This window comes from Bombina bombina, chromosome 9 (genome assembly GCF_027579735.1).
Source record: "Bombina bombina isolate aBomBom1 chromosome 9, aBomBom1.pri, whole genome shotgun sequence".
Classification (NCBI taxonomy): Eukaryota; Metazoa; Chordata; class Amphibia; order Anura; family Bombinatoridae; genus Bombina; species Bombina bombina.
In genome coordinates this window covers 20604623-20617122 of record NC_069507.1, presented here as the reverse complement: position 1 = coordinate 20617122, position 12500 = coordinate 20604623, and the positions used below count along the sequence as shown (strand labels likewise).

Genomic DNA, 12500 nt, shown 5'->3' with positions numbered 1-12500 from the left:
TGGCCGGTCTTTCTGCAGACATACTACAGTTTCTGCTATGAGATCACACATTGCACACTGTTCTGCCTTGGGGATTTACACACACAAACATATATATATATATATATATATATATATATATATATATATATATATATATATATATATATATATCTATCTAAGTTGCTGTTTCTTGCCCTCGTAAGGTTAGCACAAGAGTGAAAACAGTTACTTTCAATACCATCGCTAACCCACACGCACAAAAAGGTTACTTCTAGCCCCAGAGGCAGAACTTTTTTTTTACTTTCTGCGATGAGATTTTTTTAGTGAAAATTTTTCTGCAGGTCATTTTTAAATAAAATTCAATTTTAAATTAGGCAGTTACAATAAAGAACCAGTTTGATTGTATTGTGTTAGTTAACTGGAGAATAAAGCAATATTTAAAGTTTTTTATAATATAGTGCAGTAGTTGAAAATTGCATTGCAAATTAGGTGCATTGCTCATACGAACGTCTTACATTCAGAAAAAAACAGCTTTGCAGATTGTGAAAGGCTAGGGGACGGGCTTGAAACAATCTCTGAGAGACAGTTAATTAATGCAATACTGCTTGGCAGAGCAGCTGAATATTTGACTGTTCACTTCAAACAGCACTTTGCTCTGTATGATATGTGGTAAGGAAAACTTACACAGTGCAGCCAGAGAACAGTCTAATGTGGAGCAGCGATGAAAAGTTAAATGAACAGTTCCTGCATGTGTCCTGTTCTTTCTGCAGACATGCTGCATTTTCTGCGATGACATCTCAGATCACAGCATGTTCTGCCTTGGGGCTTCTAGCACAGTTAACGCTCGAGCGGGAGCATTAAGTAGCGCTCCACTCAGAGGAGCCAATTTACTAAAGTGCGGACGAAAATGATACGATGTGATATACTTGTCTGCCGCATATCGATAAATGCAGACAGCATACGCTATCGGCATTTATCATTGCACAAGCAGTTCTGGTGAACTTCTTGTGCAATGACCCAACCCCCTGCAGGGGGTGTCAATCAGCCCAATCGTATAGGATCTGGCGGATTGATGTCCGCAGTCTCAGAGGCAGCGGACAGGTTATGGAGCAGTGGTCTTTAGACCACTGCTTCATAACTACTGTTTCCGGCGAGCCTAAAGGCTCGTGCGGAAACAGGGACATCGAGCTCCATTCGGAGCTTGATAATTTGGCCCCATAATCTGGTCCTTAATATAGCGATTTTACTTTTCTGTCAGTTACATACATAATAAAGAGACTGATGTCCCTTGTCACCAGTTTAATACACATAATAAAGAGACTGATGTCCCTTGTCACCAGTTTAATACACATAATAAAGAGACTGATGTCCCTTGTCACCAGTTTAATACACAGAACAGTTTTTTAACCCCCTTCCCACCACTTTAACCCACCGTTGTCTGGGGAGCTCATGATCTCTCATGAATCCCCAATAACCTGATGCAAACTTCGTTCCCTGGGCATATTTCTGTACAGGACTGGAATACATTATACTCCATGCCAGGGGAGCACATAGAGAGATCATATCCTCTAGATGCCAGGATGGTGTGCGTATTGCTTGGCACACAGTGCTATTTACTTCCCTTTACATAAAGCAAAAAGCTTACACAAGCTGCTGTTTATGTTAAACGCACATTGTGCTAATTACACCAGGTACAAAGGACCGGCGTGTGCTTCACCTTCGTGCACTGTAGCTTCATGTGGCTTCTCAACTTGCACATGAAGGGATATAAAGGGGAAGTGGGAAATATGATATTTAAAGCAGGAAATAAACAATAAAAACAAACACGTTACTGTCAACTGATGTCTGATCTAATCACCCTGCATTAGCACAAACACTTTACACAAAACTGTTACATCATCAAAAAAACAGCTGGTCAAATTTAAATGATATTAAAGCTGGTAACACCTTGCACCAAACAGATTAATATAACTAATACACAGTCTTTTGCATCATTATAGCTGTCTCATTATTGCTAGGATCCAACATAACACGGACAATTACCTGGATCCAGACGTTAGAGCCAGGACACGCAAACAAATGCATATATATATATATATAATATATACAGTATCTCACAAAAGTGAGTACACCCCTCACATTTTTGTAAATATTGTATTATATCTTTTCATGTGACAACACTGTAGAAATGACACTTTGCTACAATGTAAAGTAGTGAGTGTACAGCCTGTATAACAGTGTAAATTTGCTGTCCCCACAAAATAACTTAACACACAGCCATTAATGTCTAAACCGTTGGCAACAAAAGTAAGTACACCCCTAAGTGGAAAAGTCCAAATTGGGCCCAAAGTGTAAATATTTTGTGTGGCAACCATTATTTTCCAGCACTGCTTTAAACCTCTTGGGCATGAAGTTCACCAGAGCTTCACAGGTTGCCACTGGAGTCCTCTTCCACTCCTCCATGACAATATCACGGAGCTGGAGGATGTTAGAGACCTTGTGCTCCCCCGCCTTCCATTTGAGGATGCCCCACAAATGCTCAATATGGTTTAGGTCTGGAGACATGCTTGGCCAGTCCATCACCTTTACCCTCAACTTCTTTAGCAAGGCAGTGGTCGTCTTGGAGGTGTGTTTGGGGTCGTTATCATGTTGGAATACTGCCCTGCGGCCCAGTTTCTGAAGGGAGGGGATCATTATCTGCTTCAGTATGTCACAGTACATGTTAGCATTCATGGTTCCCTCAATGAACTGTAGCTCCCCAGTGCCGGCAGAACCAGACCATGACACTCCCACCACCATGCTTGACTGTAGGCAAGACACACTTGTCTTTGTACTCCTCACCTAGTTGCCGCAACACATGCTTGACATCATCTAAACCAATTAAGTTTATCTTGGTCTCATCGGACCACAGTAATCCAAGTCTGCTTGTCTTCATCAAACTGTTTGCGGGCTTTCTTATGCATCATCTTTAGAAGAGGCTTCCTTCTGGGACGACAGCCATACAGACCAATTTGGTGCAGTGTGCGGCGTATGATCTGAGCACTGAAAGGCTGACCTCCCACCCCTTCAACCTCTGCAGCAATGCTGGCAGCACTCATATGTCTATTTCCCAAAGACAACCTCTGTATATGATGCTGAGCACGTGCACTCAACTTCTTTGGTCTACCATGGCGAGGCCTGTTCTGAGTGGAACCTGTCCTGTGAAACTGCTGTATGGTCTTGCCCACCCTGCTGCAGCTCAGTTTCAGGGTCATAGCAATCTTTTTATAGCCTAGACCATCTTTATGTACAGCAATAATTCTTTTTTCAGATCCTCAGAGAGTTCTTTGCCATGAGGTGCCATGTTGAACTTCCAGTGACCAGTATGAGAGTGTGAGAGCGATAACACCAAATTTAACACACCTGCTCCCCATTCACACCTGAGACCATATAACACTAACGAGTCACATGACACCGGGGAGGGAAAATGGCTAATTGGGCCCAATTTGGACATTTCCACTTAGGGGTGTACTCACTTTTGTTGCCAACGGTTTAGACATTAATCGCTGTGTGTTGAGTTATTTTGAGGGGACACCAAATTTACACTGTTATACAGGCTGTACACTCACTACTTTACATTGTAGCAAAGTGTCATTTCTTCAGTTTTGTCACATGAAAAGAGATAATAAAATATTTACAAAAATGTGAGGGGTTTACAAACTTTTGTGAGATACTATATATATATATATATATATATATATATATATATATATATATATATATATATATATATATATATATATATATATATATAAAAAATGATTTATTGTAGAAAAATAATGACAAGTTGTTTTTTATGAGACTAAACCCAATGTGCGCTTGGCTGGCGACATACTGTAACAGGGCCATACGACTTTACAAAAAGTGCATAATGCCATGTAATAACAGCTTTATGTAGCTTTTAAGTTTAAATGGTTTGCACTAGTTAGCGCTTTCACTCGAGCGCAAACACCACCAGAAGTAAACTTTTAAGGAGCGTGGGTTAGTGCGCATATTACAAGTTTTTAGTAAATGGTTTGGATGCGTTAACTTCAGATTTCACAACCACATTAACTGATGAAAAAAACACTGCATTAGACCAAGTGTGTTGAACCCGAAGGTAGTTATGCATATTTTACAATCCAATGTTCTTCACAAATACATTTTCTCCTATGTGAAAAACATTGGAATGTAAAATATTTACAGTAAAACACATTATAAAAAATTAAAATTGAATAAAAAGGTATTTGAGTGGAAAGGGCTACAATGTATATATATATATATATATATATATATATATACATATATGTTTAAATATGTATGTATATACGTATGTATATACGTATAAAAATACATAAATACAAACGTATACATATATATATATATATACACACATATACAATACAGCACTTTACATTCAAACACCTTGCCATATACCATATACCTATTGACCCTTATAAAAAAAAGTTATATATTTATATGAATATGTTTTATTATATAGTGTCCGACATTGTGGATCATGTTCGACAGACCTCGCTGAATGCAGAGAGCAATACGCTCTCCGCATTCAGCATTGCACCAGCAGCTCTTGTGAACTGCTGGTGCAATACCACCCCCTGCAGATTGGCGGCCAATCGGCTGCTAGCAGGGGGGTGTCAATCAACCTGATCGCATTTGATCGGGTTGAATTGCGGCGATCTCTGTCCGCCTCCTCAGAGCAGGCGGACAGGTTATCGAGCAGCGGTCTAAAGACTGCACCTCTCTGCCAATCCCTTCACTGGCTTCCTCTTGCCTCTAGGATTAAACACAAAATTCTAACTCTGACATACAAAGCCCTCAACTGCACTGCTCCCCCCTATATCTCAGACCTTGTCTCCAGATACTCTCCCTCCCGTCCCCTTCGCTCTGCTCATAACCTCCTACTCTCCTCCTCTCGTGTTACTTCCTCACATTCCCGTTTACAGGACTTTTCCAGACTGGCTCCCATCTTGAGGAACTCTCTGCCTCGCTCCGCAAGACTCTCCCCTAGTTTTGTAAGCTGCAAGCTCTCCTTAAAGACTCTACTGTTCAGGGATGTATACAACCTACACTAACCTTTCTTTATACCATTTCCTCTCCTCCATTGCTATCCTCTTGAACCCCCTTAGCATATAAGCCTAAGAGTCCAGATATTTGTAGAACACCTTCATAAGAGCCGACTACAACAGCGCAACTCTTGGCAGGGCCCTCTGCCCGTCTGATCCCTATAAATGTTTCCTTGTATATTTATAGCGCTACGGAATCTGTTGGCACTCTACAAATATCTGATAATAATAATAATAATCATAGAACTTTTTATTTACCTCTTTTTTAACTTGTTTCTATTCTCCCTACCGCTCCCAATCTCCCTCTGTCTCCTTTACTAGCAAATCTCTATCTCCTTCCACTGTTTGCCACCACCTCTGTCTCTCATTTCCTTCTGTTTATGAGTGTGTATGTGAGAGGGCCGTCTGTTTATGAGTGTGTATGTGAGAGTGCTGTCTGTTAATAAGAGTGTATGTGAGAGTTCTGTCTGTTTATGAGTGTGTATGTGAGAGTTCTGTTTGTTTATGAGTGTGTATGTGAAAGTTCTGTGGGTTTATAAGTGTGTATGTGAAAGTTCTGTGGGTTTATAAGTGTGTATGTGAGAGTGCCGTCTGTTTATGTGTGTGTATGTGAGAGTGCTGTCTGTTAATGAGTGTGTATGTGAGAGTTCTGTCGGTTCATGAGTGTGTATATGAGAGTTCTGTCTGTTTATGATTGTGTATGTGAGAGTGCCGTCTGTTTGAATGTGTATGTGAGAGTTCTGTCTGTTTATGATTGTGTATGTGAGAGTGCCGTCTGTTTGAATGTGTATGTGAGAGTTCTGTCAGTTTATGATTGTGTATGTGAGAGTTCTGACTGTTTATGAGTGTGTATGTGAGAGTTCTGACTGTTTATGATTGTGTATGTGAGAGTGCCATCTGTTTATAAGTGTGTATGTGAGAGTTCTGTCTGTTTATGATTGTGTATGTGAGAGTTCTGTCTGTTTATGAGTGTGTATGCGAGAATGTTTCCTTGTATATTTATAGCGCTACGGAATCTGTTGGCACTCTACAAATATCTGATAATAATAATAATAATCATAGAACTTTTTATTTACCTCTTTTTTAACTTGTTTCTATTCTCCCTACCGCTCCCAATCTCCCTCTGTCTCCTTTACTAGCAAATCTCTATCTCCTTCCACTGTTTGCCACCACCTCTGTCTCTCATTTCCTTCTGTTTATGAGTGTGTATGTGAGAGGGCCGTCTGTTTATGAGTGTGTATGTGAGAGTGCTGTCTGTTAATAAGAGTGTATGTGAGAGTTCTGTCTGTTTATGAGTGTGTATGTGAGAGTTCTGTTTGTTTATGAGTGTGTATGTGAAAGTTCTGTGGGTTTATAAGTGTGTATGTGAAAGTTCTGTGGGTTTATAAGTGTGTATGTGAGAGTGCCGTCTGTTTATGTGTGTGTATGTGAGAGTGCTGTCTGTTAATGAGTGTGTATGTGAGAGTTCTGTCGGTTCATGAGTGTGTATATGAGAGTTCTGTCTGTTTATGATTGTGTATGTGAGAGTGCCGTCTGTTTGAATGTGTATGTGAGAGTTCTGTCTGTTTATGATTGTGTATGTGAGAGTGCCGTCTGTTTGAATGTGTATGTGAGAGTTCTGTCAGTTTATGATTGTGTATGTGAGAGTTCTGACTGTTTATGAGTGTGTATGTGAGAGTTCTGACTGTTTATGATTGTGTATGTGAGAGTGCCATCTGTTTATAAGTGTGTATGTGAGAGTTCTGTCTGTTTATGATTGTGTATGTGAGAGTTCTGTCTGTTTATGAGTGTGTATGCGAGAGTTCTGTCTGTTCATGAGTGTGTATATGAAAGTTCTGTCTGTTTATGATTGTGTATGTGAGAGTGCCGTCTGTTTATGAGTGTGTATGTGAGAGTTCTGTCTTTTATGATTGTGTATGTGAGAATTCTGTCTGTTTATGAGTGTGTATGTGAGAGCTCTGACTGTTTATGATTGTGTATGTGAGAGTGCCATCTGTTTATGAGTGTGTATGTGAGAGTTCTGTCTGTTTATGATTGTGTATGTGAGAATTCTGTCTGTTTATGAGTGTGTATGTGAGAGTTCTGACTGTTTATGATTGTGTATGTGAGAGTGCCATCTGTTTATAAGTGTGTATGTGAGAGTTCTGTCTGTTTATGATTGTGTATGTGAGAGTTCTGACTGTTTATGATTGTGTATGTGAGAGTACCATCTGTTTATAAGTGTGTATGTGAGAGTTCTGTCTGTTTATGATTGTGTATGTGAGAGTTATGTCTGTTTATGAGTGTGTATGTGAGAGTGCCATCTGTTTATGAGTGTTTATGTGAGAGTGCTGTCTGTTTATGAGTGTGTATGTGAGAGTTCTGTCTGTTAATAAGAGTGTATGTGAGAGTTCTGTCTGTTTATGAGTGTGTATGTGAGAGTTCTGTTTGTTTATGAGTGTGTATGTGAGAGTTCTGTTTGTTTATGAGTGTGTATGTGAAAGGTCTGTGGGTTTATAAGTGTGTATGTGAGAGTGCCGTCTGTTTATGAGTGTGTATGTGAGAGTTCTGTTTGTTTATGAGTGTGTATATGAGAGTTCTGTCTGTTTATGATTGTGTATGTGAGAGTTCTGTCTGTTTATGATTGTGTATGTGAGAGTTCTGTCTGTTTATGATTGTGTATGTGAGAGTTCTGTCTGTTTTTGATTGTGTATGTGAGAGTTCTGTCTGTTTATGAGTGTGTATATGAGAGTTATATCTGTTTATGAGTGTTTATGTGAGAGTGCCATCTGTTTATGAGTGTGTATGTGAGAGTTCCTAAGTTCCTAATATTGTGAGTGTGCTTCAGTCAGTGTTGCCTCAGCAAGTGTCATAGTATTTGGAATCATGAGTGTGCCATAGTGTATGAGACTATACAAGTATATCTGAGTGTGTGAGTGTCCACTGATGGCTATGTGTCTGCTTCATGGTTGTAAGTTACTGGGTCATGGGTAATTATATGTGAACTTGAGTATGTTACATTAGTATGTACATGCGCTTGTGACTGACGTTGTTTTATTACTTTAGTAGAATATCCATGTGCAAGTGTGTGTGTGCATATGTGTGCATGCATGTGAGTATGTTTGTGTATATATATATATATATATATATATATATATATATATATATATATATATATATATATATATATATGTGTGTGTGTGTGTGTGTGTGTGAGTACCTGTGTGAGTATATATATGTATGTGTTTTTTTTGTGTATGTGTATACCTACATGTGTGTGTGAGTGTATGTATGTGTTTGTGTATGTGTGTATTTCTGTGTATGAGTGTGTGTGTGTATATATATATATATATATATATATATATATATATATTCATGTGTGTCTGTGAGAGTGTGTGTATTTGTGTGTATGAGTGTTTGTGTATGTGTGTGTGAGTGTGTATAGTGTGTATGTATGCCCTGAGTGTCTGTATGTGTTTCTGTGCGTGTGTGTATGACTGTGTGTGTATATATGTATGTGTGTGTGCAGGCGTGTTTGTGTATGTATCTCTGTGAAGGTTTGTATTTGTGTGTGTGAGTGTGTATATACAGGGAGTGCAGAATTATTAGGCAAGTTGTATTTTTGAGGATTAATTTTATTATTGAACAACAACCATGTTCTCAATGAACCCAAAAACCTCATTAATATCAAAGCTGAATAGTTTTGGAAGTAGTTTTTAGTTTGTTTTTAGTTATAGCTATTTTAGGGGGATATCTGTGTGTGCAGGTGACTATTACTGTGCATAATTATTAGGCAACTTAACAAAAACAAATATATACCCATTTCAATTATTTATTTTTACCAGTGAAACCAATATAACATCTCAACATTCACAAATATACATTTCTGACATTCAAAAACAAAACAAAAACAAATCAGTGACCAATATAGCCACCTTTCTTTGCAAGGACACTCAAAAGCCTGCCATCCATGGATTCTGTCAGTGTTTTGATCTGTTCACCATCAACATTGCGTGCAGCAGCAACCACAGCCTCCCAGACACTGTTCAGAGAGGTGTACTGTTTTCCCTCCTTGTAAATCTCACATTTGATGATGGACCACAGGTTCTCAATGGGGTTCAGATCAGGTGAACAAGGAGGCCATGTCATTAGATTTTCTTCTTTTATACCCTTTCTTGCCAGCCAAGCTGTGGAGTACTTGGACGCGTGTGATGGAGCATTGTCCTGCATGAAAATCATGTTTTTCTTGAAGGATGCAGACTTCTTCCTGTACCACTGCTTGAAGAAGGTGTCTTCCAGAAACTGGCAGTAGGACTGGGAGTTGAGCTTGACTCCATCCTCAACCCGAAAAGGCCCCACAAGCTCATCTTTGATGATACCAGCCCAAACCAGTACTCCACCTCCACCTTGCTGGCGTCTGAGTCGGACTGGAGCTCTCTGCCCTTTACCAATCCAGCCACGGGCCCATCCATCTGGCCCATCAAGACTCACTCTCATTTCATCAGTCCATAAAACCTTAGAAAAATCAGTCTTGAGATATTTCTTGGCCCAGTCTTGACGTTTCAGCTTGTGTGTCTTGTTCAGTGGTGGTCGTCTTTCAGCCTTTCTTACCTTGGCCATGTCTCTGAGTATTGCACACCTTGTGCTTTTGGGCACTCCAGTGATGTTGCAGCTCTGAAATATGGCCAAACTGGTGGCAAGTGGCATCTTGGCAGCTGCACGCTTGACTTTTCTCAGTTCATGGGCAGTTATTTTCCGCCTTGGTTTTTCCACACGCTTCTTGCGACCCTGTTGACTATTTTGAATGAAACGCTTGATTGTTCAATGATCACGCTTCAGAAGCTTTGCAATTTTAAGAGTGCTGCATCCCTCTGCAAGATATCTCACTATTTTTGACTTTTCTGAGCCTGTCAAGTCCTTCTTTTGACCCATTTTGCCAAAGGAAAGGAGGTTGCCTAATAATTATGCACACCTGATATAGGGTGTTGATGTCATTAGACCACACCCCTTCTCATTACAGAGATGCACATCACCTAATATGCTTAATTGGTAGTAGGCTTTCAAGCCTATACAGCTTGGAGTAAGACAACATGCGTAAAGAGGATGATGTGGTCAAAATACTCATTTGCCTAATAATTCTGCACTCCCTGTATGCATGTGTGTGTATGTGTGCATGTGAGGGTGTATATATATATATATGCATGTGTGTATGTGTGTCTGTGAGAGTGTGTGCATGTGTGTATATATGCATGTGTGTGTATGTGTGCATGTGAGGGTATATATACTGTATATATATATGCATGTGTGTATGTGTGTCTGTGAGAGTGTGTGCATGTGTGTATATATGCATGTGTGTGTATGTGTGCATGTGAGGGTATATATATATATATATATATATATATATGCATGTGTGTATGTGTGTCTGTGAGAGTGTGTGTGCATGTGTGTATATATGCATGTGTGTGTATGAGTGTGTGTATACGTGTCTGTGATAGTGCTTGTATTTATGTGTATGAGTGTGTGTACATGTGCTGTGTGTGTGTGTGTCTTAGTGAGTGTGTGTGTATGACTATGTGTGTTTGTGTGCGCATGTGAGTGTGAATATATGTGTATATGCATGTGTGTGTACGTTTGCGAGTGTGTATATATATATATATGCCATGTGTGTGTGTGTATGTGTGCACATGTGAGTGTTGATATATGCATGTGTGTCTGTGAAGGTGTGTGTATTTGTGTATGTGTGTCTGTGAAGGTGTGTGTATTTGTGTATGTGTGTCTGTGAAGGTGTGTGTATTTGTGTATGTGTGTCTGTGAAGGTGTGTGTATTTGTGTATGTGTGTCTGTGAAGGTGTGTGTATTTGTGTATGTGTGTCTGTGAAGGTGTGTGTATTTGTGTATGTGAACACTAATGAAAGGACACATTATGTGCAACAAGATAAAACAATATTAACTATTTATTTGTTTATATGTATTTAATGTATATCATAATACTAGATAGATAAATAGATAATTGATATATAGATAGAAGAGAGATAAACAGATATATAGAAGATAGATATAGATAGATAGATAGATAGATAGATAGATAGATAGATAGATAGAAGGTAGATAGATAGATAGATACATAGAGACCCATTTATCAAGCTCCGTATGGAGCTTGAGGGCCCGTGTTTCTGGCGAGTTTTCAGACTCGCCAGAAACACCAGTTATGAAGCAGCGGTTTAAAAACCGCTGCTCCATAACCCTGTCCGCTTGCTCGGAGCAGGCTGACAGAGATCGCCCGGAATTCAACCCGATCAAGTATGATCGGGTTGATTGACACCCCCTGCTGGCGGCCCATTGCCCGCGAGTCTGCAGGGGGCGGTGTTGCACCAGCAGCTCTTGTGAGCTGCTGGTGCAATGCTGAATACGGAGAGCGCATTGCTCTCCATATTCAGCGAGGTCTGGCGGACCTGATAGATAGATAGATAGATAGATAGACATATATATAGAAGATAGATAGATAGATAGATAGATAGACATATATATAGAAGATAGATAAACAGATATAAAGAAGATGATAGATAGATAGATAGATAGATAGATAGATAGATAGATAGATGATAGATAGATAGATAGATAGATAGATAGATAGATAGATAGATAGATAGATGAAAGATAGATAGATAGATGATAGATAGATAGATAGATAGATAGATGATAGATAGATAGATAGATAGATAGATAGATAGATAGATGATAGATAGATAGATAGATAGATAGATATATAGATAGATATATAGATAGATAGATAGATAGATAGATAGATAGATGATAGATAGATAGATGATAGATAGATAGATAGATAGATAGATAGATAGATAGATAGATGATAGATAGATAGATAGATAGATAGATAGTGTAACAGAGAGATGTCATGGTAAATATGATCATTCTGGCTATTAATATAATGTGTGACACAAATGCTTATCTGCTCTTGTAAACCCAATTAAGATTCTGCAGACAGCACCAGCAATATGAAGGGGTAAGGTTTTTGTATCTGCCCTGTTCATCATTTATATCACACATAAATATCCTCTCAGATTCATTAAAATGTGTTATTGTATTAACCTCTCAAAGTGAATCTAATACTTTAAACTGCTTGTTTATATAAAAACTGTTTCGGAGTCTGCACTTAATAACAGACCCTAAACACAATGAAAACTAACTGGAATGTTGAGCTGATTTGGACGGGATTTCAGGAAAGTTGAAACTTTAGCCAGAAATATTTTCAGGAAACGTTATTTTCCCAAATAGACTCAGTTTTGCTGAGCTTGCATGTGGGGATCTCCAAACCTCTAACAATTCAGACAGAAGGGGGGGAAATGAGTAAAGTTTTTGGAAGTAAAATTACTTCTTTCTTTTTTTACTCTTATAGTTTCACCATAAAATAAGCAA

General features: G+C 39.0%; 1 protein-coding gene across 1 annotated transcript in view; it reads right to left on the bottom strand.

Annotated features, from left to right (window-relative positions):
• Positions 1-12500, bottom strand: part of PALD1 (phosphatase domain containing paladin 1) — a 456745-nt gene that overhangs the window by 443204 nt on the left and 1041 nt on the right. The gene's annotated exons all lie outside the window — the stretch shown is intronic.